General features: G+C 40.1%; 1 protein-coding gene across 1 annotated transcript in view; it reads right to left on the bottom strand.

Moving 5' to 3' along the window:
• GPRIN3 (GPRIN family member 3) overlaps window positions 1-23,998 on the bottom strand; it is a 61,918-nt gene that overhangs the window by 3,314 nt on the left and 34,606 nt on the right. The gene's annotated exons all lie outside the window — the stretch shown is intronic.

Genomic DNA, 23,998 nt, shown 5'->3' with positions numbered 1-23,998 from the left:
ATCTTTATCTTACACCATCTCCCAAAACAATCCTAGATGGATTTAGATTGATTAGAGGTTAAAATGTAAAATAAACAATTAAATAAACAAAAATCCTGTAAGAAAATCTAGGAAACGTAAATATAATCTAGGGGCAGAGAGAGTAGGTTTCTTTTGGCAAGGGAGAAAATACAGAAATTATAAGAAAAACCAAAAACATAAGTGATTGCATAAAACCCAAGAGTTCGGTATGGCAAAAGATACCATAAACAAATACGATAGTTTTGGAAAACAAATGTTTAAAACCCTAGAGGACAAAATATGTATAATATAGCAGAAGCTCTTAAAAAGTTACAGGAGATGGGGTGCCTGGGGCTCTGTTGGTTAAGCGTCTAACTCTTGATTTCGGCTCAGGTCATGATCTGGTCATGAGATTGAGTCCCGTGTGGAGATCCACACTGGGTATGTAGTCTGCTTAAGATTCTCCCTCTCTCGGGGCGCCTGGGTGGCACAGCGGTTAAGCGGCTGCCTTCGGCTCAGGGCGTGATCCCGGCGTTATGGGATCGAGCCCCACATCAGGCTCCTCCGCTTTGAGCCTGCTTCTTCCTCTCCCACTCCCCCCTGCTTGTGTTCCCTCTCTCGCTGGCTGTCTCTATCTCTGTCAAAATAAATAAATAAAATCTTTAAAAAAAAAAAAGATTCTCCCTCTCTCTCTCTCTCTCTCTTTCCCTCTGCCCCTCCCCTCCCAACCCCTCTCCCCCACTCGCACGCTGGCTTGCATGTGTGTTCTCTTTCTCTTAAAAAAATTTACAGGGAGACAAAATAGTTCGTTGGAAAAATAGACACAGAATACAAAAATGCAGCTTGCAAAACAGAAAAGCCACACAGCAAGCTCATGGAAGATCAAATTCATTTGCAGTCAAAGGAATGCAAAAAAATAACAATGAAATTTTACTTTTATATCAATAGCACTTGCAAAAACTTAAAAAAAAAAAGAGCTATAACATTATGGCCTGGGGAGACCTAGTGAAAGGCAGTATTTTTAATAATTGTAGGTGCAAACTGTGTCCTGTTACAGCTTTCTTAGGGAAGGAGTTTAGTTTTTAAAATGAAAAATACACATGTCCTCGGTGATCCCAACTCTATCCACAGAAATAAAATACTAGCATGTCTAGATAGAGATCCAATATGCTTGAAGTACTATTTGTAGGGGCAAAAAACTGGAAACAAACTGATCTCCACGAATAGGGGGACTACTGGAACACATCATGACATATCTCTACTATGGAGCGTTATGCAACCATTAAAAGAAATAGCTAATTAGGCTGTAAGTTTTCACTTGGGAGGGATTTCCCCTAGGTCTGCCTGAGCAAGCAGGGCAAGGCAAGGAAAAGAATATATAGGTTTTCATTTTTGTAAAATAATGACCTAAAATACTACACTAACCTAAACACACAATGACCTAAAATACGCGCTGTGCGTGTGGGCAGACATATTTGTGTATGAGTATATAAATTCTAAAAATATTTAGAATGAGACATATTAGGTCTTAATGGAAGGCGTGTGATGAGTTGAAGACAGAAGAGAGATGGAGGTACTGAAGGTGGGAAAAGACTAAATTTTTAAAAGTATATCTGAATTTTAAAATATATATCCAGCTTATTTTCTCCTCCAAACAAGCTCTTCCTTGTAACTTCATTATGCATATGAACCGGTTGAATATCTTCCCATCCTTGATCTTGACTACTTTCTGCTCACTCAAACCCTTGCCTCAGGTTTATATTCCATTTCTTCCTTACTGGAATTTTCTGTTGCAATCACTTGCTGGGCCCCAAACCCATCTTCTCCTTTCCTTTCTCACCTGCCTTTAGTATGCCTTTCCTCCCACTCTCTGTTCTCATGCTCAAAAAGCCTATCCCTTCTTCAAGACTCCACTCAGATCTCATTTTCTTTCTGGAGGCCTCTAAAGCTTTCAAGTCATAAAGTTTCTTTCTCTTTTTAAAATCATACAGCTGTGGTTATCTGCATCCTCCTTAGGCACTGTTTTCGTACCTTTGTTACTGGTATAAATGTTGTATTTCTCCAAAAGGACTTCAAGTTCCAGGAGGGAAGGGTACAGGCTTATTGATTCTTTTCTGTTCACTCCACAGGACACAGTGCAAAGTCTTGTGCATAAAAAGGTGTTAATTGATCCCATTTCCCTCCAAAATGGCCATTATTAAAGCCCTGCCAAACATCCAAATAATAGGATTTTAAATTTTAACCCATGACATGGAATATTAACAAAAACACAAAAGAGTGCTATTTTTGAAAGAAAACGGTTATATCTTATTTATGAAACTTTATCTGCAATTCAGGGTTAGACAATTAAAAGCAAGGACAGTGGACAGCTGCTACAAAAGCTGAAAGGTTTCATGAAGCTGGGAGTACAGAACATCTCCTGTGTTCTATAGCGGGGGCCAAGAGACCTGGTTTGCCAAAGACGACTGTGAAACAGAAACAGCTCAAAGTTCAGCAAGAGAAGTTGGCAGACTTAGAAAAAGACGACGGATTTCAGAAAACTCTCAGAATTCACTGCACTGACTTCCATTTTCCACAGATAGCTAGCTGCTTATACTACTCTAACTTTGAAAGGGTGTTTTCTTTTATTTGTTAATAGAAGTAAAATTATCCAACAGCTCAAGAATCAAAAAGAAAAACCCAATTGCTTGGCTAATACCTGTAATTTGAAATCTCTTGATTCATGGGTAGATAAGAAATCAACATTTCTCTCAAACAAATCTGCTAAAGTAATTGTCACAGCATCTTCATAGACCCAGAAAAAAACCCACTTCCCCTCTTTTCCCCTCCTCTCTGCAACCAAAAGCAGAAATCTATCGTCTCCAGTAGGTTAGACAAATAGGACATTTAAAAGTGTAATCACTTGGTGGTTTAGAGTAAGGAGTATTTATCTTTTAAAATCAAGCTGAGTCCATTAAGGTAAGGTTTAATAACCTCTAAAAATGAAATTACAAACAGGTAGTCCACAGGCGGAATAAATCCCTGCTGCAGGTATGTGTGTGTGTGTGTGTGTGTGTGTGAGAGAGAGAGAGAGAGAGAGAGAGAGAGAAGGATAGCGGGCGAGCAAATGCACACATGTGTGAGGGCAGGAGGCCGGGTGTGTACTGCATGGTTTCCCTTTCTCTCCCTTTCTCCCCACCCCTGCCCTGTCTCTTCCCCCCTCCCTCTCCCCTATCTTTCTTTCTTTCTTTCTTTCTTTCTTTCTTTCTTTCTTTCTTTCTTTCTTTCTTTCTTTCTTTTTCTTTTCTTTTCTTTTCTTTTCTTTTCAAACTGAAGAGCTCTTTCATAAAAACTCAGATTTCTCTCTTTTTGTTAATCTTTAAAAACTCAGAAGGCATACATTACCAGACAGCAGCCACTAGGTGGTGATGATGAGGGCTGGCCACCCTGATGAGCTGGACTTCCGGGGTGATGCATTCCCCACCTACCTTGCTTTCCTAGTTAATATTACTAACCTAGGCTTGTGAGGGCAGCTACATTTGAGAACTTTGCTCTAAGAACACTGACAGAATAGACCTCCCAACCTAATTTTTGGTCCTCTGAGGGCAGGTTGGCATTATGTTTAAGAACATGGACCATGGGGCCAGAATTCCTGGATTAGAGTATCAGTTCCACCAGCTAGCTCCAGCTCTGTGTGTTTGGGCAAGAAATTAACATCTCAGGGAAGCCCTTTAATCTGTAAATTGAGGGTAATAATATAGCACTGCCTCACTGGGATGTTGTGAGGAACAGATTATTTATTTTTAAAAGATTTTATTTATTTATTTATTTGAGAAAGAGAGAGAGAGAGCATAAACTGGGGGGAGGGGCAGAGGCAGAAGCAGACTCCCCACTGAGCAAGGAGCCTGATGCAGGACTTGATCCCACGACCCTGGGATCATGACCTGAGCCGAAGGCAGGCGCTTCACGGACTGGGCCACGCAGGCGCTGCACAGAATAGATTTAGCATTTAGAACAAACAGCATCTTGGCACATATTAAACACCTCATGAGCATTAGTTTCTTTTGAAAACCTCGGTATTTAGGCTTTGATCTGTGGTAAAGAAAAAATTATTCTGACATTTGTGAAAATGGTAAGGAAGATTTTATTCAGGACTATTGGGATAGGTGTCAAGACTATTGCATAAGGAGAGAAAGATCAAGTTCAACTCCAAATACAATTGCAAGAATAAGTGGGAATTTATAACTAAGGAGCAAATGCGGGGGGTGTCAGTGGATGCAAAATTACTGAGAGGAGACATCAATGGTAGGGGGATTCTTACTGAATGCAGGCCAGATGATCAGCTATCAACTAGGGGATAGTGGGAGGGTGAGAAATTTGATCTGTTATTGAGGATGTCAGATATTAAGGGTAGGAGGATAAACTGGCTTAGCAGGATTCTTGCCAAAACTGGACTCTGCAAGGACAGGCATGGAAGCCCAAGACCTAGGCCAAGTAAAAAAGGCTCAGAGGGGGTGCCTGGGTGGCTCAGTCAGTTAAGTGTCTGCCTTTGGCTCTGGTCATGATCCCAGGGTCCTGGGATCCAGCACCACTCGTTGGGCTCCCTGCTCAGCTTCTCCTTCTCCCTCTGCCCCCCACTCATGCTTGCTCTCTCTCTCTAGTGCGCGCTCTCTCTCAAATAAATAAAATCTTTAAAAAAAAAAAAGGGCTCAGAGGAGACTGACTAAAGTCAGTTCAAGAGGAAGCCCTTTTCGTCTTTGTCATTTGCACTGGTGAATATGAATGCTCTTAAGAGACTCTCTGTAACAAAATGAATTCTTTCTGAATTGGCCACGAATCGCATAGGAGCTAATGGCACCTCTGAATTTGTCTTTAAGTTTGATGGGTACTAGACCCTTAAGAGCATGTCCCTTTGCTCCTTCTGCCCATAAAATCATGAGCAAGGATTTAAGGCCTTGTTGCAGCAATGCAGCAAGCCTGCAAGGTACCCATTATCCACCTTTTACAAGGAGGAAACTGAGGCTCAGGGGTTAAATGACCTACTCAAGGCTGAAGACCTATAATTTCTTTCTTTCTTTTTTAAAGATTTTATTTATTCATTTGACAAAGAGTGAGCACAAGTAGGGGGAGCAGCAGACAGAGGGATAGGGAGAAGCGGGGAGCCCGATGTAGGGCTCGATCCTAGGATCCTGGGATCATGACCTGAGCCGAAGGCAGATGCTTAACGACTGAGCCACCCAGGCGCTCCTACAGCTGTAATTTCTATTGAACTGAATTTTAATGGATGCAAATGCCTGGGCTCCTTCTGTGCTGCTTATTATCCGTAACTGTGGAAAGAAAATGGAAAGAAAGGGGGAAAAAAAAAAATATATATATATATATCATCTCTAGAGGACAAAGAGACTTCTTTTTTGCAAGTGGTTACAACTCAGGGGCAGCCTGGATGGCATTGACACAGAAACAATGACGTTCCTAACTGGTCACTTTATGAACAGCCTGCCTTGTTGAAGGCTGCCACAACCACCATTGATCCTGAAAATAGTGGGTTCCACTACTATGCCACGCTGCCTATTTTCATAACAGACACCCACGCTTAATAAGACAAGCAGCAGGGAATCTCAGCCCTTTGTGATTTGCTCCAAAACTGCTCTGGTGGAAAGAGCATTAGACAGAGAGAATGGAGAGAGGCTTGGCCGGCTTGGACCAGCAGGATGCCGATAGGCTGCGGGTCGCGGGGGTAATCCCGTGGGCAGCAATTAGCCTTGCCTCCTTCAGAACTGCCGCACTGCTAGAACAAGGACTTCAGGATGTCATCGCATCTCTTCAGTGACATTTTAAGCAAGTGTTACAGAGACCTTGGTGATACCTCTGTCTCCAGGCATCCGACAGCAGCTTTTAGCCTTCAGGTGGGTATGCAAAGACGCTTGAAGAACAGGGAGGCAAGAGGTAAGAGACTATTAATCCTTAAGAAAAGGATAAAGAGAAAAATGTCATCTGGCATCCTATTCAACCTGATTTTTTCTTCTCCCTTTTATCGAGAAACTTCGCCTAGATATTTGCATTCTGAGCCCAGCAGATCCTGCCAGTGCACAGTTTTAAGGAGAGGTGATTCAATCCCAAGAAACACCCACAAGCTAGGAAAAGCAACTCATTCTTTCTTTAAAAATTCATACCTTCACACTAACAGCTGCCTCAAATGCACTTCAAAGATACTAGCTGAAACACTGGTTCTTCCCTTCGAACTGCATCTAAAGCAAGTCAGAATGGCTGGAGAGACAAGAAGGCGGCTCGGCTAGTGCCACTCACCGCGCCAGGTAGACTTTCAACCCTAATGGTTCCTGTAATAAAGGCGCAGGAAAACAAGCTCCATTCCTCTGCCTATTCAGTTTTTTTGTTCAATGCTGTTCTAGAAAAACAAACGCACGGCTTATTATTACCTCATTGAATCCCACTGTAAGCAGGGCCCGGTGAAAACCTAGAAGGAAAAGAGGGCTCTAAGAAGCATGAAGACCCCAAGTCTATCCCCCCTCTTTTGTCAAACACAAAAACCGGAACAGGCGGCTTCTAAATTCACAAGGGACAGAATCACAGGTATCAGCAGGCGCCTACTGATTTGCTTTCTGTCTTCCAGACACTGTTCTGTAGGTGAACGTGTTTGATCCTCAGAATAACTCTCTGAGGCTGGACCTACTAGGAGTCCCACTTTGCAGGTCTGGAAACTGAGGCAAGACCACACATGTGACCCTCCAACTCCAGAGTCCACAGAAGGGGGCAAACAGGGCACTTTTCATGGAGGCAAGTGCCATGAACCGGGGAGGAAGCATCATCAGACAAGGGAAACAACACAAAACTCAGGAAACAGAGCCTTGAGACTGATGAGGGAGCAGAAGGCAAGCTGAGGGCAAAACACACGCTGACACTCCAGCACGTCCCCCCTCCCAGGTGGGACCTGTGTGACATTCCTCAGGCACTGCCCGCTGCCCTAAAGCTAAGGAAAGAAAAAACAGTTAACTTCTAGAGATTACAGTCCTGCAGGACAGGAGTCTCCCTCAGTTTACAAATGTCTTAGCATTCTTATCAATGGCCTAACTTCCAGAAGGAAATGTAGATAAAATTAAATGTCCTTATAATCTGCAGCCCACTGACAAATACTTGAGGCAGGAAGCTTCCAATGGTCTTAAGGTTAATATGCCTTGCTAGAGGGAAAAACAACCTTAACTACAGCAAGGCCTCCAGGATCTCGTAGGTCCTGTTTAGCATATGAAAGTTCTTTGAAAGTTCTTTTGAAAACGTCTCTTTTCCTTACCCCCAACTCCCAAGTATATAATCAGCCACCCCTCCTGACCTCGGTGCTGCAGATCTTTCCACCCGTGGGTCCTGTCCCTGTGCTTTCATAAAACCACCTTTTGCACCAATGACATCTCAGGAATTCTTTTCTGGCTGTCGGTTCCGGACCTCACCCCATCAAACTTCACCGACATTCAAAACTACACCACTCCCACTCCTGAGAGCTTTCCTGTATCCTTGCGTAATAAAACAGTATCGCTTTGCTCACTCTCCTTTGTCCACGAGATTCTTTCTTCGACTCCATGAGACCAGAACCTTGCTCTCCCGCTCCAAAACCCTATTCCTAATTCAAACGAACAGAAGTCATTTGGACATTTTAAGGGCCACAGACTTTTCTGAGAAGCTGATGAAAAATAAGGACCCCTTCTCTAGAAACACAGATGTTCACACACACACACACACACACACACACACACACACACCTGCAGATAATTTTAGGGGGTTCACGCCTGGAAATCGTCCCCAGACCATCCGTTAACATCCTTTTATCTGAGGAAAAATTTAACAAAACTCAATTTACCTGCCTTGCTTTACTGTTACAGCATTTAAAAGAGATAAAGACAGAGCATAGTTTAGGGAAGATAACAGATAATTATGAATAATTATTATTTTAAAAATTATTATTTTGGCATCATTTACCTAAGAAGGCAGGAACTGTGCAATATATTTTAGGAGTCTGTTTTAAATGGTCCAGCGATAATGTTTACTTTTTATATTCTCCTAAACCCCTGTCTAAAGAATATCATTTGAAGAAGAAACTTTTAGCTAATTCAAAAATTAACACAATAATGAGGTTTTCCTTTTTAAAGCATGTGTGTGTGAGACATGAACTTTTGGGTTCTTAGCAAAATCAAGACTCAGGTTTTAATGACCTGAAAAAGTAACCCATGAATAGCTCCATTTTCCTACCTGTGGAGATAACTCATAGCTAAATATCAAAGCTGCTGTTTAAAAAAATGCCTAAAGTAAGTTTTTTTTTTTAATTGAACTCTTCTGGGGAAAAATGATTAAAACATTTGTTTTGTTATTGTCTCCCTTCTCTAATCAAGCTGGCTCTTCTCATTTCCTTGGTCTGCCTGATAGATATTCAAATCTGAATGTTTTCCTCTTCTTTTGCAACTCAGCTTTGAGGGACTTAGATTGCGAGCTTATTTTAATTGCAAAGAGAATGCAACAGGATCTCGGGGCTAACTGATGGTTAAACAACACGCTATTAGCAATAAACTAAGCAGCTCTGCATTTGCATTTTAAAATCCTGTGCGAGATATTATCAAAGCTGCCCTGCATCCCAATATTCTCAGGATAAATTTAGCATCACTCAGCCTTACAAACAAGTACTCTTGTCCTTGCTTCGCTCCTCCCTGACCTTGCCTTTTTCCTTGGCTGCTGCACTTCCCCTCTCACACACCATGGTGATCTCATTAAAACCAGGCCTCCACTCCACCTGCTTTCCCTCTGGCAAAGGCAGCTCCGGTGTGTGTGGAGCGGGAACCTAAGCGGAGACCCTTGTTACCCAGCTGCAGGCTGAAAGCTTATTAGTGATTTCTGCTTTTAGCTCACGTCAGACACGGGCCAGGAGTCTCTCCTCCCACACTTGGGTCTTTAATCATGTTGAACGATGGGAACGTGCCTGGTGGCAGGACTTGCGGTGAAGGAAACAGAAATGGAAAAAAGCTGTGCACAGAGCTGGTCAGCTGGGGCTCTCGTGCTCCTCGAGAGAACAGGGAAACCAGGGAGAGGGAAAACTCTGAAGGAGACAGATTCCTCGGAACCTCACGTCTGGACCTTCTGCAGAGCTGCCTTTCTGGTGTTTGTAAGGAGAACCTCAGTGCTCTTTGAGAATGCACAGTTTTCTTTGCTGAGGTCAGAATCTTCTTTGGGTTTGGTCTGTGAGTTGTAATTAAAAAAAAAAGAATCAAGCAGCCTGTCACTCTCCTGCTTTACAGTCTGTAAAACACCGCGTTAGGCCTCATGAGCTACTTACAAGTTTTGATTTTTGCCCTTAGGAAGATTTCAATCCATTTGACGAGACAAGACAAATGCAGTCAGAAGTTATAAATGAGCAAGATAGTATATAATTAAGTGACTAATACTGTGGTAGGTAATAAACTCTACAGGAGTTCAAATCAGGGGAAAGGCCAATACTTTTTTATTTAATTGACATTTCCTGGTACAATGTTTTCGTAGGCTAGAAGAAATTGCCTGTGTAGTCTAACGAAAAATGGACATTTGAAAGTAAGAGAAAGGTGAAGCAACTAAGAGTAAAAAAAGAATGGTCTTTGATTAAAAAGACTATCATCCCTTAAGTCACATTGAGACAATTAGGAAGCACTGCTAAATCCTGTCATTCTGTTAATATAAGCCGAGTGCCTTCTTTGTGCTAGACATTCGGGATCAAATATAAATAAGACATAGTCACATTTTTGAGGAGCCCAAAATTCCTGCAAATCATTAATTTCAATACAATATAAACGTTGTAACAAACAAAATATTTAAAAAATGTACTATGGAAGCACATCATTTTATCTGGCAGAGAACTTAGGTTAGAGAGAATGAAGAATTCCTAAGGTTGAAAAGACGTATTTAATGTGATGGAGAGGAAGTCGATGTGTATCTAGGTCAGAGTTGCTCCCGCCCGCACCACTGACATTTTGGACCAGGTAGCTCTGTGGGGAGTGCAAGGTGGGTGGACTGCCCCGTGCACTGTAAGAGTTTCACCGCGTCTCTGGCCTCTACCCACAAGATGTCAGCAGCACCACCACCCGCCCATTTGTGGCAATCGAACATGTCTCTGGACATTGCCAAAGGGCTCCTGGGAGGCAAACCTGTCAACCACAGACTGAGCATGTGAGCTTACTCACCTGTGATAATAAGGAACATCCCTAGAACGAAGACCTGTGTGTGAGTGGGTGTGAGAGACTTCGGACTTACTCCAGCTAGGTAGAAATTAATGATGTAGTTTTCTGCTCTCCCGTCAGAGACAGTGTTCTTTGTATTCTACCTGTGAGAATGCAAATTAGTACAGCTTCTACAGAGAACAATATGCTAATACTTGTCAAAAAATACAAGGTCACATATATACACATTGACTCAGCAATTCCACATTAGGTGCTAACCTTATGAGTAAATAAACGTACTTATTGAAGTACGTACAAGGTTATTCATTGCATGAAATAAAAGATTAGAAGCAATCTAAAAGTCCACTAATAGGGAGAGAGTGACTTATAAAAATCATGGTACTTTCATATAATGGTATACTAAGCACCCATATTTAAGAAGGGAAAACTCTTTATGTATTGATATAGAATAATCTCCAAAATATATTAAGTTAAACAATAAACACCCAGGGATAATTTTTAAAAATCTTAAGATACAAAGCAGTATGTTTAATATGCATTTGTATTAAAAGGGGACAAAGAATATCTTTTGCTTGTGTATACATCAAATTATCTCCGCAAGGGTAAGAAATTGCTATCAGAGGAGGGGAACTGGGTCCCTGGGGGACAGGATGTGTGGGGAGACTTTTCACTCTATAGCCTTTTGTACTTTTTGAATTTTAAACTATATCAATGTATTGCCTATTCAAACATAATAAAAAAATTAAAAGCTGGTGCTTCTCAACCGGGCAAAACTGAACATTGACGCGCGCTGAGGCTTTTCTATCAGTGATGATGGACTTATGCTTGTCTCTCCTCCCACACTAATTCTATCTGCTCTTTGCTATGCGAGCAGGTTAGCCTGGCCCTGAAACTAGTTAAAGGAAACCAGGATTTCCTTATCTATCCTGGCTATCTATAAGCTCCAAGCTGAGCAATGTAATTATTTTTCAAAGTCAACAGCTGAAAAGTGCTTTTTAAAGTGATGCCTGTTGGGCCATCAAAAAAAAAAAAAAAAAAAGTTTACTGAAGTTTCTTTTCCCAGACTCTCTGACTCCTGTTTATCAGTTGATTTCTTTTTCAGCCTCTTTCCTATTGCAGGTAGCTCTGGCGGCTGGTTCTCCAATTATATACATCCCTCAAGCAATAAATCCAAGAATGGCCTAAAGCCAAATTCTACGAAATTAGGTCAAAACATGGATGAAAATGATTATTTATTTTGTCTGTATGATGAGAATTAATTAAATGTAAGGATATAAAGTTTAGAATACATATTTTAATTGTCAGTTGTCAAGTCCACCTCTTCAAACGCCACGAGGCTTCCCTGAATGGATCGTATCTCACAGCAGGGCAATATCAGGCCACCTTACCTGCTCTTGCTTCATCAATTCCCAAAAACTTGCCCTCCACTTGCTGCTAATGTTATCTTTCTAAAACAAACATACAGATACGACCCTTCTCGGTGCAAAACAATTTAATGGTTCTCCATTACCTATAAAATAAGATACACTCTCCTTAGCCCAGTTTAAAAAACTGTCCCTCACTCTCTGATTCATTTCCCTTTCATGACTGGTGTCCTCTCTCATTATCACTTGCCAGACCTCCTATGTTACTTTTCTTCCGACAACTTTCGAAGAAGGTTGATCTTAATTTTTACAGAGGAGAAAACTGAGGCTCTGAAAAATCCAGCTCACCCAAGTTGCTTGTTTAATAAGTGGAAGAGTTGGAATTCAAAACCAAGTCCCGATTCCAAACTCTATTGCCTCCAAGAGCATGGGAATGGGAACTAAACATGAACTCATTATATATGCGGATAAAAGAGAAGATAGCAAGTGAGTAAATTTGAAAAGCACTTTTGAAAGATAGTTCCTCCCTAAGACCTTCTCTGATAACATCACCCAAAAGCATCTATCTGGTCTCTCATCTCCTGTAGCAGCTTCTTTATTGTTTTAGTGCCCTCAGAGCACTGAGGACATTTTGCCTCATTCTTGGTTCTCTAGGCAGGAGGCACAGCCCATCCCAAGGCAGGAGCTTGTGGGGAAGAGTGAAGAGTTCAGCCTGACAGCTGGAGCTGTGTAGGAGGGGAAGTTAGAGAAGGAACATGGAGGGATCACACAGGGCTTCTTCAGGTCTTTGTGCATGTGTCTGTCACCCTCTCAGGGAGGTCCTTCTAGACTAGGCTACTGCTAAGTTGCAAGTCTTCAGACATCCCACTCTGTCACTTCGGAAGTTCTATGCATACTGGTTTATTTTTTTTCCCATAACACTAATCACTTTTTTTTTTAAAGATCTTATTTATTTTGACAGAGAGAGACAGCCAGCGAGAGAGGGAACACAAGCAGGGGGGGTGGGAGAGGAAGAAGCAGGCTCCCAGCAGAAGAGCCCAATGTGGGGCTCGATCCCAGAATGCCGGGATCACGCCCTGAGCCGAAAGCAGACGCTTAACGACTGCGCCACCTAGGCGCCCCAGCACTAATCACTTTTTAAAATACTGAAACATTTACCCACTTATTGTGAGTATCACATGTTGACTGTCTTCCCCTGCTAAGACGGCACCACTTTTATCTACTTTTGCTCATTTACACACCCCAAGTGCCTAGTGAAATGAACGGCCCATAATAAGCTCTCACAAACACATTGAATGAATGAATGTTGCCTTTTACATTTTAGCCTACCTTCATCGTATGCCATAGTTTCTATGATTTTCATTTAGTTTCTACTAGCTTTTGAAGACAGATTTTTCCTTGAGGATCTACATATACAGCCAAGGTAACCATATATTCTGGACATTTTGGGGGAGGAGTGTAGTTAAAAATACTGAGATATAGTGCTACCATAAATAATCTTGTACATGCCTCAATTTTCCTTTAAGAAGATGTGATCTTAACAAAAAGGGAAAAACATGATACGTATATATCTTTTGTTCTTTTCTCCTGTTGGCTAATTTAGACAACAAATTCTATTCCTCCAAAGACATCCACAGTATACAGAGATGGGCATCTCCTAATTCCAACCCTAGATGGGGTACCTCTTATTTGGGGGCTTGTAAGTAACTGATTAAATGTCTCTTTTGCCTAAAATACTGAGGAAAACATGTAATATACAAATAAATTAACAGAAAAATACCAAGCATTAAACACAATTGTTTCAGATATGTCTTTCCAACCTAGAGAATACTTCTATTTGCTCTTCAGATCTTTTTTGGAACATTTAAAACATCTTAAAACTTTGTGATAAATTCACTAAGGTAATAGTGGTTTGGAACATATGCTAACACTAAAATCCCAGATCACTACGATTTGGTACAAGTTTAAACGCTGAAATGTTGTTTCTAATAACATTTCAGCTGATGCTTATTTACTATACTATTGTTGGACCAATCTTCCTTCCTTCCCTTTTTCCTTCCTCTTCTCCCCTTGCCACTTTTTTTTTTTTAGCTGGTATAAATCTAATATAATTTATTTGCCTATATTTTATAATAAATCATAAAGCAAGAAAATAAATTAATATGCTGCTTTTCATTACTTACATTATAACCACCTTATATACTTCGTAGCCAAAATTATAAGACATGAAAATTTTTAAGAAGCTTCCTAGGTGAAGCTGACAAGTCTACAGAGTTAAGAACCACTGTATTATATCATAATATCGTCACGTATATTAACACAAAACACCATATTTGCTTATTTAATTGGGAAAGATTAAAAATAATGTTCAATGTTTGCAAGGGTGGGGTGAGAATGCCATTCTCAGTCATGTTATAGGTGCACAAATTGATGAAGAACACTGCAAATATCTATACTCTTTGAACCAATAATTCTACCAGGAATTGAGCCTAAGAAAGCAAACAAAAGAACTGTAAAGGGTTTATGACCAGTGGGTTTCAGTAGGCTTGTAAGTAGAAGCTCTCTAAATAACCTCCACCTAGTTGATGAGCTTTCTACTCCCAGTGTAAGATTTACTGATGGAGCTCATGACTCACGGAACCTTGGCAGCTGGTGAGTCTGCCTGGTTCTGCTCCTGTTACTCATGCTATAAGAAAACTGAGTCAGTGGCTCTTCTTGAATTCATACCAGTTGTCTTCGTTCTTGTCACCACGTAATTTGACTAGATTACATTTAAAAAGGTGAGACTAGAGTGCAGAAGTGTTTTTGTTTCTTTGAAACTAAGTTGAATGCTTTGATAAAAATCTGACAAAGGTGGGTCCCTGAAAAAATGTAGCTATCGAATTAGGAGTGAGACAGCTGTAAAAGAGGAAAGTAATTATAAACACTTAACAATCTTATTCTTAATTAGGGATACTTTGCTTCACTGTAAAAACTGAAGTAGAAAAATATTGAGGGTCCATTCTAAATCTACGTAAGAAAGAGTATACAAAACTCCAACCAGTGGTTCCATTCTCAAAGAAAATATCTGCCCTGTGTGCAAAAGCTAGTGAATGATGCAAATTCAAATGTTTTAAGTTGGAAGAAAAATCTTGAGAATACATGAATTGTTTTTGTAATTCCTCATTTTTCTCTAATTGCTGATCAATTGTATCAACGAATTATGATGCTATAGGCTGCAAGAAATATACATCTAATATAATATGCAGAAAATATATACGAAGAAAAATATTAGAAGGAAATATACTAAAATATACGGGGCTGATTCACGGTGAGATTATGGGTGATTTTTAAAACTTTATTCTTTTATAGTTTTAAAACCTTGTAAATGTAGTCTTATTTCAACGGTGTAAAATGTAGCAAAAAATGTAAAGAAAAGTAAGAACGGAGAAACAAGATTCCTACCAAATTGGACCCCAAAGCCCCAAGGTTTCACGTTTTATAATCTGTGTTAAATCTCCGAGCTTCCCCTTGCTAAGAACATTCACAGTGCAAAAAGTGGGAAGGTTGTTCCTTCTCGAAGCTGCACTTCTACATCTTGTTTTATCTCAGTGTTCTCTCCCAGTTTTCAGATATTACACCTGCTCTTTGCCTAACCCAGTTCTGCATGAGTCCCAAGTATATAATTAGACTCCACTAGGTGTGTGGGAAGAAATCTGGGGTTAAGCTTGCTCTGCTGAGATAGTCCTATACGTTGCTGCTTTAGAGAACTTAACCAGCTTTAGAAGGTCAACAATCACCCTGACCTAGAGGCACGTGATGGCTCTGATTCAAGAACATTAACATGACTTTCCTGGGGGTTGCTTATCACGGCTTCTCCTTGGTCCTTGACATTCTTTCCTATCTGGGCCCCAGTCAGTCTCTGGCATCTGGTTTAAGCCATTTAGATGCCACAGTTACTTATTTTCTACTTCTGGCTTTAAGAAGTACTATCTTCTCTGTTTTTTAATGTCCGTAAGTGCTCCATGCTTTGACCTTGAACGACTGGGAATCTTTGAGCTGTGCGGGGGAAGGAATGCAGAGAAACTCACAAAGAGAAAGGTGCAGATATGAGGAGACTATACCATTCATTTAGGGAGGGCAGGGGTTGCCCTGGAAGTTCAGGCACAGTGTATACTCATCAGCAGGGGTATCACTGAAAATATGTATCAGCTAGTACACACCCGGATGTGCCTGACTTACCAGCTTGGCTGCTCTTCCTGAAACAACTGATACTGGAATGTAGTTACATAAAAGCGGCTACTGGGAACTAAAAGCTGAGATGTTAGATTGGCAGAGACCGGAAAGTCTTAATGGCATTGTTAACAGATTTGGGCTTTTGGGTAGGCAGTAGGAAGTTATTACATGATTTCCAACAGGCCAGTGAAGCAATTAGGAAGTTTCTAAAGGAAGCAGATTTTAATTTGTACCCACCAGCAGGGAAGAGTCCACAGGTAGGGAGATCAATTATGAAGCTATTGCTACATAAGAGGAAAGGAGGAATCCATTGATGTTGTGTAAATATAAAGAAAAAGGGATAGGAAAACTATGGCTGAGGTGGCACTGGAATGTCTAATGATGGGTGGCATGCAGGAAGCCAGGCTAGGAAAAAAAAAAAGGATGATTCCAAGATTTCAAATCAGTGATTAGGAGAATGTTCAGGGAGGCCACCAAGATGACTCAAAACAGGAAGCAAAGCAGGACTAGATTCCTAACAGATGGCTGTGGGGAGGGTCAGTGAAGCCACTCTTACCCTGCCGTTTTTCTCTGTGTCTCCAACTCACTCCCAATACACATATAATCCAATAAAAATAGTGCACTTAATATGCAGCTTCCATTTCCAATTTCGTTGGTCCTGCAATTCCCTTTCATATAAAAATTCTGCAGGGCGCCTAGTGGTTCCAACGGTTAGGCGTCTGCCTTTGGCTCAGGTCGTGACCTCAGGGTCCTGGGACAGAGTTCCGCATCGGGCTCCCAGTTCAGTGGGGAGTCTGCTTCTCCCTCTCCCTGCTGCTCCACCCGCCCGCCCCCCGCCCCCTGCTCCTGCTCTCTCTCTCTCAAATAAAATCTTAAAAAAAAAAAAGAAGAAGTAATGACTTTCTCAAAACCTTAAAAAAAAATTCTGTTGCCATGACTAGGGTGCATGAGCAGCGAACGATGGAAGTTGTCGGCTTACAGCCACAGTGTGCTGGAGCTGCGCACACAACTGGTTGTGCCCATCCCTTCCCTACGCTGATCACGAGCACCATCTAGGTAGCCTGAAATGGACCAAGGAGGGAATATTTACACCAAAGAAATTGGCAAACTGCAAATCTGGATGTTTTTCTCCCAGTGAGACTGTTGTTGAATATTTATACCTCTCTTGAGTAATCAGCTATGAAATTTTTTTTTAAAGTGAAATTTTATAAAAGCTCTTGAATGATTATAAGGCAACATTTAAAAATATCAGTTGGAAGAAGAAGGAGCAGCACATATGATCTGAGGTATGCTTGCTATACATGGCTATCAAGGCGTTTACTCCCACCCAGAGGGATCTCTGAACATTTCTAAGTTAGTCACTGGTTCCCAGAGGGAAAATCTCCTGATTTTTCAAACAGTATTTAATACTCTGGCACAAATTATGTTTTTCAAAGATGACCACCATGGGTGGTTCCTGCTTTCACGTTCCCTATTGCAAAGGTCCTACTGGGTTTCCTCTACAAATCTGGTTAACAATTCAATGGAGTAATAATGAATTTTTTTCAGTGGGCTAGCATGCTGAGTGTGTGAAGCAGTTATTAAGGAGCAAATCACCTCAACACTGTATACCACTAAACGTTTTCAGGGCGCCTTTTTGGAACTAGGTGTGTGCTAAAATGCCCACCGTACCCCAATACAACCTCATCTTCTTGGTCTTCTCCCTCGTCCAAAAGGCTACTGTAGTTTGTATGCACTCCTTATAATGAATGATTTCTAATGCTTAATTCCTCAGCTGTGAAATTTACCACAGAAATTGTTAATTAGAGCAGGAAGGATATAAAAGGTGATTATGCCTGAATGACATTTTGGTTGGATTAAGATAAGATACCCATTATTTAGAACCATATTCTCCTACCCAGGGCAAAATGCAGCTCTTCAAGCCTACTCAAGTATTGGAAAAAACAACAGACTGTGCAATAGGGATTCCCATTTATTCTCAAGGAAATTATTAGGTGCTACAAAAGAATCCAGTCTCTTGCTATGTGGTTTGATACATAATTGTGCTCAAAAATGTTTCTGGAAAGAAAGGCATATTTTTCCGTAGCAGTAGGGCTCCACTGCACGAAGCTTTAAACAAATATTTGAGGAACGATGGGAATAAATGTCCCTTTTGTTTAAAATATTGTTTTAGAACTGTCAGATAAATTTAATCAACAACATGGAAATCTTGAGCATTTGTTCATTCTCTCAGTCATCTTCAGTATCTTTATTTCTCATTTGGAGAGAAAGTATTTCACAAGATTTTTTGATTAATCATTTTAAAATTACCAAAATAGAACAGATAGTGACATTAAAAAGTTAAAGGAAGTAAAGAAGGGGAGGGGGTAAATTTATTCACCATAAAAAGGACAAAGGAGTGGGAGAAATACGGAGAAAAGGGCTTCTGCTCTGGCAGCGATAGTACAGCTTGCGTTCCGGGGATGAAGAAGGTGGATTAACACTGACGACTTCTGAGATTTATATAAAATCTGGTGACTAGATAAATCTCCCTGTAATTTGCTTTTATACCAAGGAAACAAAGGTCAGTTAACTAGAACCAAGTAACTTACCAAAATTGCCAGACAAATGTAGTATCTCACTGACTTTAGGACTACAAATGGTTTATCTATTCTTATTCTTGCAAACACTTTGTTTTTCCTGTATGTATTTCACCATATTTGGCATTTTCAGATGTTTGCTTACCGTGGCATCCATCCTACAAATCTCATGCATAATCATACACACAGGAGAAAGAATAACTAATCACATAGATTGCTAAGGGCCAAGTGAATGAAACAAAACATGAAGTACAGTGCAGAAGATGGAACTAGGTGCAGCTGAGAAAGATGTGTGCACTGCAGAAGTGGCAACGGAGGGAGAAGGCAAACATGACAGAGGCTGCAATGCTCCGGGATAGGTACACTGGTCAGGCTGTGAATCAAGAGGATTTGACTGATATTGTGAATACAATATGTCAGCCTGAGGAAAGTTGAAATATTGTCTTGAAGAGCGTATGCTCCATCGTATAGGTTAGCGATGTGTTATCGATGTGGAAACATATTTTATTAAGCACTTAACTATGCCCCGGTTTTCTTATGTCCTAAAGGCTTCATGAGCATTATCTCATTTAAAACCCACAATAACATTTAAAACCCACAATAATTTTATGAGGTAGTACTCATTTAACTCACATTTTGTAGTTGATGAAGCTCAGGAAATTTAATTAACTTACCCAAAGTCAATAGCTAATATACGGTATCACTGACTTCAGAGTTCAAATTCTTTCAGCTCATGGAAATGCTAGGACAAGGAACGAAGTGCATACGATGGGAATGACAGCACAAAGACCAGTTGGCAGTACATGGGAAATATGGGACATATTAGGGGGAGAGGAGTAAAAACGATGGACAAGTGGTTAAAATAATAGTCTGGACAAGCAGTGAAAACAGAAGTGGAAAGAGAAAAACATGGCTGCAGCACATCTTCTGAAGGAAGAATTACCAGGACTTGGACTCTTACTGGTTGGGGAGGATGATGGAGAAAACAAGGACCTGGAGCCTGGGCCTGAATGTTGGTGGGAAGGCTGTAAAAGCTGTTTCTAACAGAAGACTTCAGGAAGTGTTTCTAATTATTTTTAAATAATTGTGATTAATGGGAATTCTGCTTCATTGGAATATTTAGGATATCACAATTTTTTTCTGTAAATACATCAGTTATATATATTAATCTATAAGACATATATTAATATATAAATATATAAAATTATATAAAATATATAAAAAATTGTATCCCAACCCAGTACACACATTCATATCCAAATGCTTAGTCTACTAAAACAAAATGTTACTAAAAACATACTTATCTTCTGATATTTTCTATTTAATTCCATTCCATTTAAAAATGCTGACTAAAATGTACCAAACTGATATCCATAGTGAACCACAGATAGAAAAACAGGGAGATTAGGTCAGAGCTCCATATAAGAGGTAACTATGTGTTTAGCTTGAGCCTCTGGTGCGTAGCACAGAATCTAACACACAGACCTTTAGAAATGATGAAAACAAGGAAGAGGGAGGGAATCATATTTTTTTGGTAGGTCATTTATTTTTCTTAATTTTTTAAAAAAGATTTTATTTATTTGAGAGAGAGAGAGAGAGCACAAGCTGGGGGGGTGGGGGCCGCAGAGGGAGAGAGAGAAGCAGTCTCCCCATGGAGCTGGGAGCCTGATGTGGGGCTCAATTCCAGGACCCTGGGATCATGACCTGAGCCGAAGGCAGATGCTTAACCGAATGAGCCACCCAGGTGCCCCTATTTTTCTTAATTTAAAAAAGATCTGGTAAATCCATTACATGGCAATTTTACTCAGTTTATTTCATCTGCAAATTTAGTAAATTTGCTCCCAAGTCTTAAACTCAAGTTAATGGATAATCCCAATTATAGCATTAGTCCAACAGTCACTACAAATTGGATTTTTTTTTTAAAAGATTTTATTTATTTATTTGACAGAGATAGAGACAGCCAGCGAGAGAGGGAACACAAACAGGGGGAGTGGGAGAGGAAGAAGCAGGCTCATAGCAGAGGAGCCTGATGTGGGGCTCGATCCCAGAACGCCGGGATCACGCCCTGAGCCAAAGGCAGACGCTTACGACTGAGCCACCCAGGCTCCCCTACAAATTGGATTTACATCTCCAGAAGGTCATGGACCTTGGATGGGAGCTATAGTTGTGGCCACAGGAGCTGTAGTCTCTTCGGCAAGTACCATGTCCTGGTGACTTCTACATTTACCAGTAAGAGACTGGGTAAACTGTGTGCATGCGTGTGCATGTTGCGTGTGTGGTGTGTGCACCCACACATGGGACTATAGGGGTGGGAGTGGAAGGCAAATAATCTAAGAGTAAAACAGTGCCGCTGTCTAAGAAGAGAGCTTGAATACAAGATAGGGTTGGCCCTCTGATTTGAGTAATAGAACAGAAGCTGGATATCTAATTTTAAATTTTTACCAATGATGTCTACATTTTACTATTCAAGATATTATAATCAATAACAAAATAATAACATCCTGCCTAGAGCCAGCAGCCACTTAATGATAGAAGGAATTAGCACATTCTTTGACCTTTGGTTGTATTTGAGTATCTTGGAATCAGTAGAAAAAAGGAGTAAAAACAGAGATAAAAGGCTAAAGGATAACTTTCCTCTTCCTTCCTCAGAACAGATTCCTTGACAGTTGGATAAGATTTGCTCTGGCAGTTTTCTGCCCCGGCCAACCTGATAATAATTGCATCCATTTTTGGAGGAGGAGCGGAATGCAGCCCTCCTTCCTCCTTACTCCCTTCCTGCCAGCTCCTCAAGGAACTGCAGAAAAAATGATTGTGCAGCCCCTTCCTTGGTTGTTATTTATACCTTCCTTAATGAAATAGACCTTTGTTTGCCTCCTTGTCCACGTCACCAGTAATGACGAACTGTAACACCGTCACTGTAATGCAATATGGGATCTTAATCAGACTGGTTAATATTTGCAGATACATTTCACAAAGAAACAGGAAAAACAAAACCCCAATCTGTCTAACTGATCTTAGCAGTGGACCAGTTTTATGTAGAGCTATCAGTTCCATAATGAATAATGTCTACAATTAACCTAGGCCAGGCAGACAATTTCAAGGGAAAGTTCTGTGAGCCTTACCTGCCTCAGGAGAATTGAATTCCAGGAAATTCTTGCTTAAATTAGAACAGGGGTAAACAGTGTGACCTGTCTTGCTGCCTAGAACTATCTTGTCCCCGGGTCACTTAGAAAATTACATAGAGTATTTTTTGATACTAAATAATGAATTTTGAACACACCAATCATCCTTTCACAAATATTTACCGGTCACCTATTATGCACCAGGTATGATCGTGTATAATTACATTTTATACAACTTTTACTCTTATTTATTCTGCGAATTGTCTATACTGTGACCTTTAGGTCCCTTTGGGAATATTTATTTTAATTCAATTATCATAGCTTTTGCTAATGGTATCCTAATGCATATTTTAATGCAATCTTTCTTAATTATAGATCCCCTTCATTAATTACTATTGTACTAGCCACTTCTATTATTATCTAGAATTTGAATTTTCCTTTCCCTTATTATTTATACATGCAAAGAGACTAGATGAAAAGATGCCATCAGCAGTTCATTTCTTTTAAAAAAATGTTTACAACAGAAATAGATACTGATATATTTGATATGATACCCTTTTTATAGGAATTTATAAAACGGAAGGATGGGCCCATGAGCAGAGGGATAGAAGTGAGGTAGAAGGATAAGGATAAATTAATCATTATTTATTAACTAAACAAAGAGGGTCCTTTATAGGACAGGGCTCATAAACCGAATTGAGAAATATGATTAATTCAACCATCAGCAATATGAGGAGAAGGTACAGAGATTTCCCACGTACCCCTGCCCCACACATGCACAGCCTCCTCCACTATCAACATTCCCCACCAGGCTGGTACATTTGTTACAACTGATGAACTTAAATTGACACATCATAATTACCCAATGACAGTTGTTTACATTAGGGTTCATTCTTAATGTTGTACATTCTATGGGTTTGGTCAAATGTATCATGACATATATCCATCATCACGGTATCACACAGGGTATTCTCACTGCCCTCGAAATCTTCTGTGTTGCACCTGTTCATCCCTTTCTTTTTTTTTTTTTTTTTTAAAGATTGTATTTATTTATTTGACAGAGATAGAGACAGCCAGCGAGACAGGGAACACAAGCAGGGGGAGTGGGAGAGGAAGAAGCAGGCTCATAGCAGAGGAGCCCGATGTGGGGCTCGATCCCAGAACGCTGGGATCACGCCCTGAGCCGAAGGCAGACGCTTAACGACTGAGCCACCCAGGTGCCCCTGTTCATCCCTTTCTTTACCTCTCCTCTGCCCCACCAACTCTTGCAAAACAACTGATCTTTTTACTGCCTTCCATTATTTTGTTTTTCCCAAAATGTCAGATAGTCAGAATCCTACAGTATGTAGCCTTTTCAAATTGGCTTCTTTCACTTAGGTATATGGATATAAAATTCCTCTGACTTTTCATGGGATTTAATTTCTTCTTAGCGCCGAATAATACTCTGTTGTCTGGATGTACCATAGTTTATCCATTTACCTACTGAAAGACATCTTGGCTTCTTCCAAGTTTTGGTAATTATGAATAAAACTTCTATAAACATCCATGTGCAGGTTTTTGTGGGCATATAAATTTTCAGCTCCTTTGGGTAAATACCAAACAGTGCAACTGCTGGATTGTATGGTAAAAATCTGCCAAATTGTCTTTCAAAGCAGCTGTACCATTTTGCCTTCCCAGCAGCAATGAATAAGTTCCCATTGCTCCATATTCTTGTCAGCATTTAGTGTTGTCATTGTTTTGGATTTCAGCCATTCTAATTAGTGTATGATGGTATCTCATTTTTGTTTAAATTTGCATTTTCTTGATGACATGTAATGTGAAGAAGCATCTTCTTGTAAGCTGGTTTGCTGTCTGTATGTCTTCTTGGATGAAGTGTCTGTTAAGCCCTCTGACCCATTTTTCTGATTGTTTGTTTTCTCATCGTTGAATTTTAAGAGTTCTTTGCCTATTTTGAATAACAGTATTTTATCAGATGTGTCTTTGCAAATATTTGCAGTAATGTCGCTTATTAAATCAAATATCAGTCTGTGTCTTGTCTTCTAATTCCTTTGACATTATCTTTTGCATAGCAGAAGTTTTTAATTTTAATGAGGTTCAGCTTATCAATTCTTTCACGGATGATGCCTTTCGTGTTGTATCTAAAATGTCATTGTTTTACCCAAGATCATCTAGGTTTTCTTCTAGGGATTTTGTAATTTTGCATTTAACATTTAGGTCTATGACCTATTTTGAGTTAATTTTTGTGAAGGATCTAAGGTCTGTGTATACGTTCATTTTCATTTCTTTACTTTTTTTTTTTTTTTTTGCATGTAGACGTCCAGTTGTTCCAGCACCATTTGTTGAAAAGACTGTCTTTGCTCCTTTGTATTGCCTTTGCTCTTTTGTCAAAGATCAGCTGACTATATTTATGTGGGCCTATTGCTAGTTTCTGACAACAAAACAATTTTTCATTGATCTATTTGTCTATTCTTTCACCAATATCAGACTGTCTTGATTACTGCAGCTTTATAGTAAGTCTTGAACTTGGGTAGAGT

Source organism: Ursus maritimus, unplaced genomic scaffold, assembly GCF_017311325.1.
Source record: "Ursus maritimus isolate PB19 unplaced genomic scaffold, ASM1731132v1 scaffold_8, whole genome shotgun sequence".
Taxonomy (NCBI): domain Eukaryota; kingdom Metazoa; phylum Chordata; class Mammalia; order Carnivora; family Ursidae; genus Ursus; species Ursus maritimus.
This window is presented reverse-complemented; position numbering and strand designations above follow the sequence as displayed.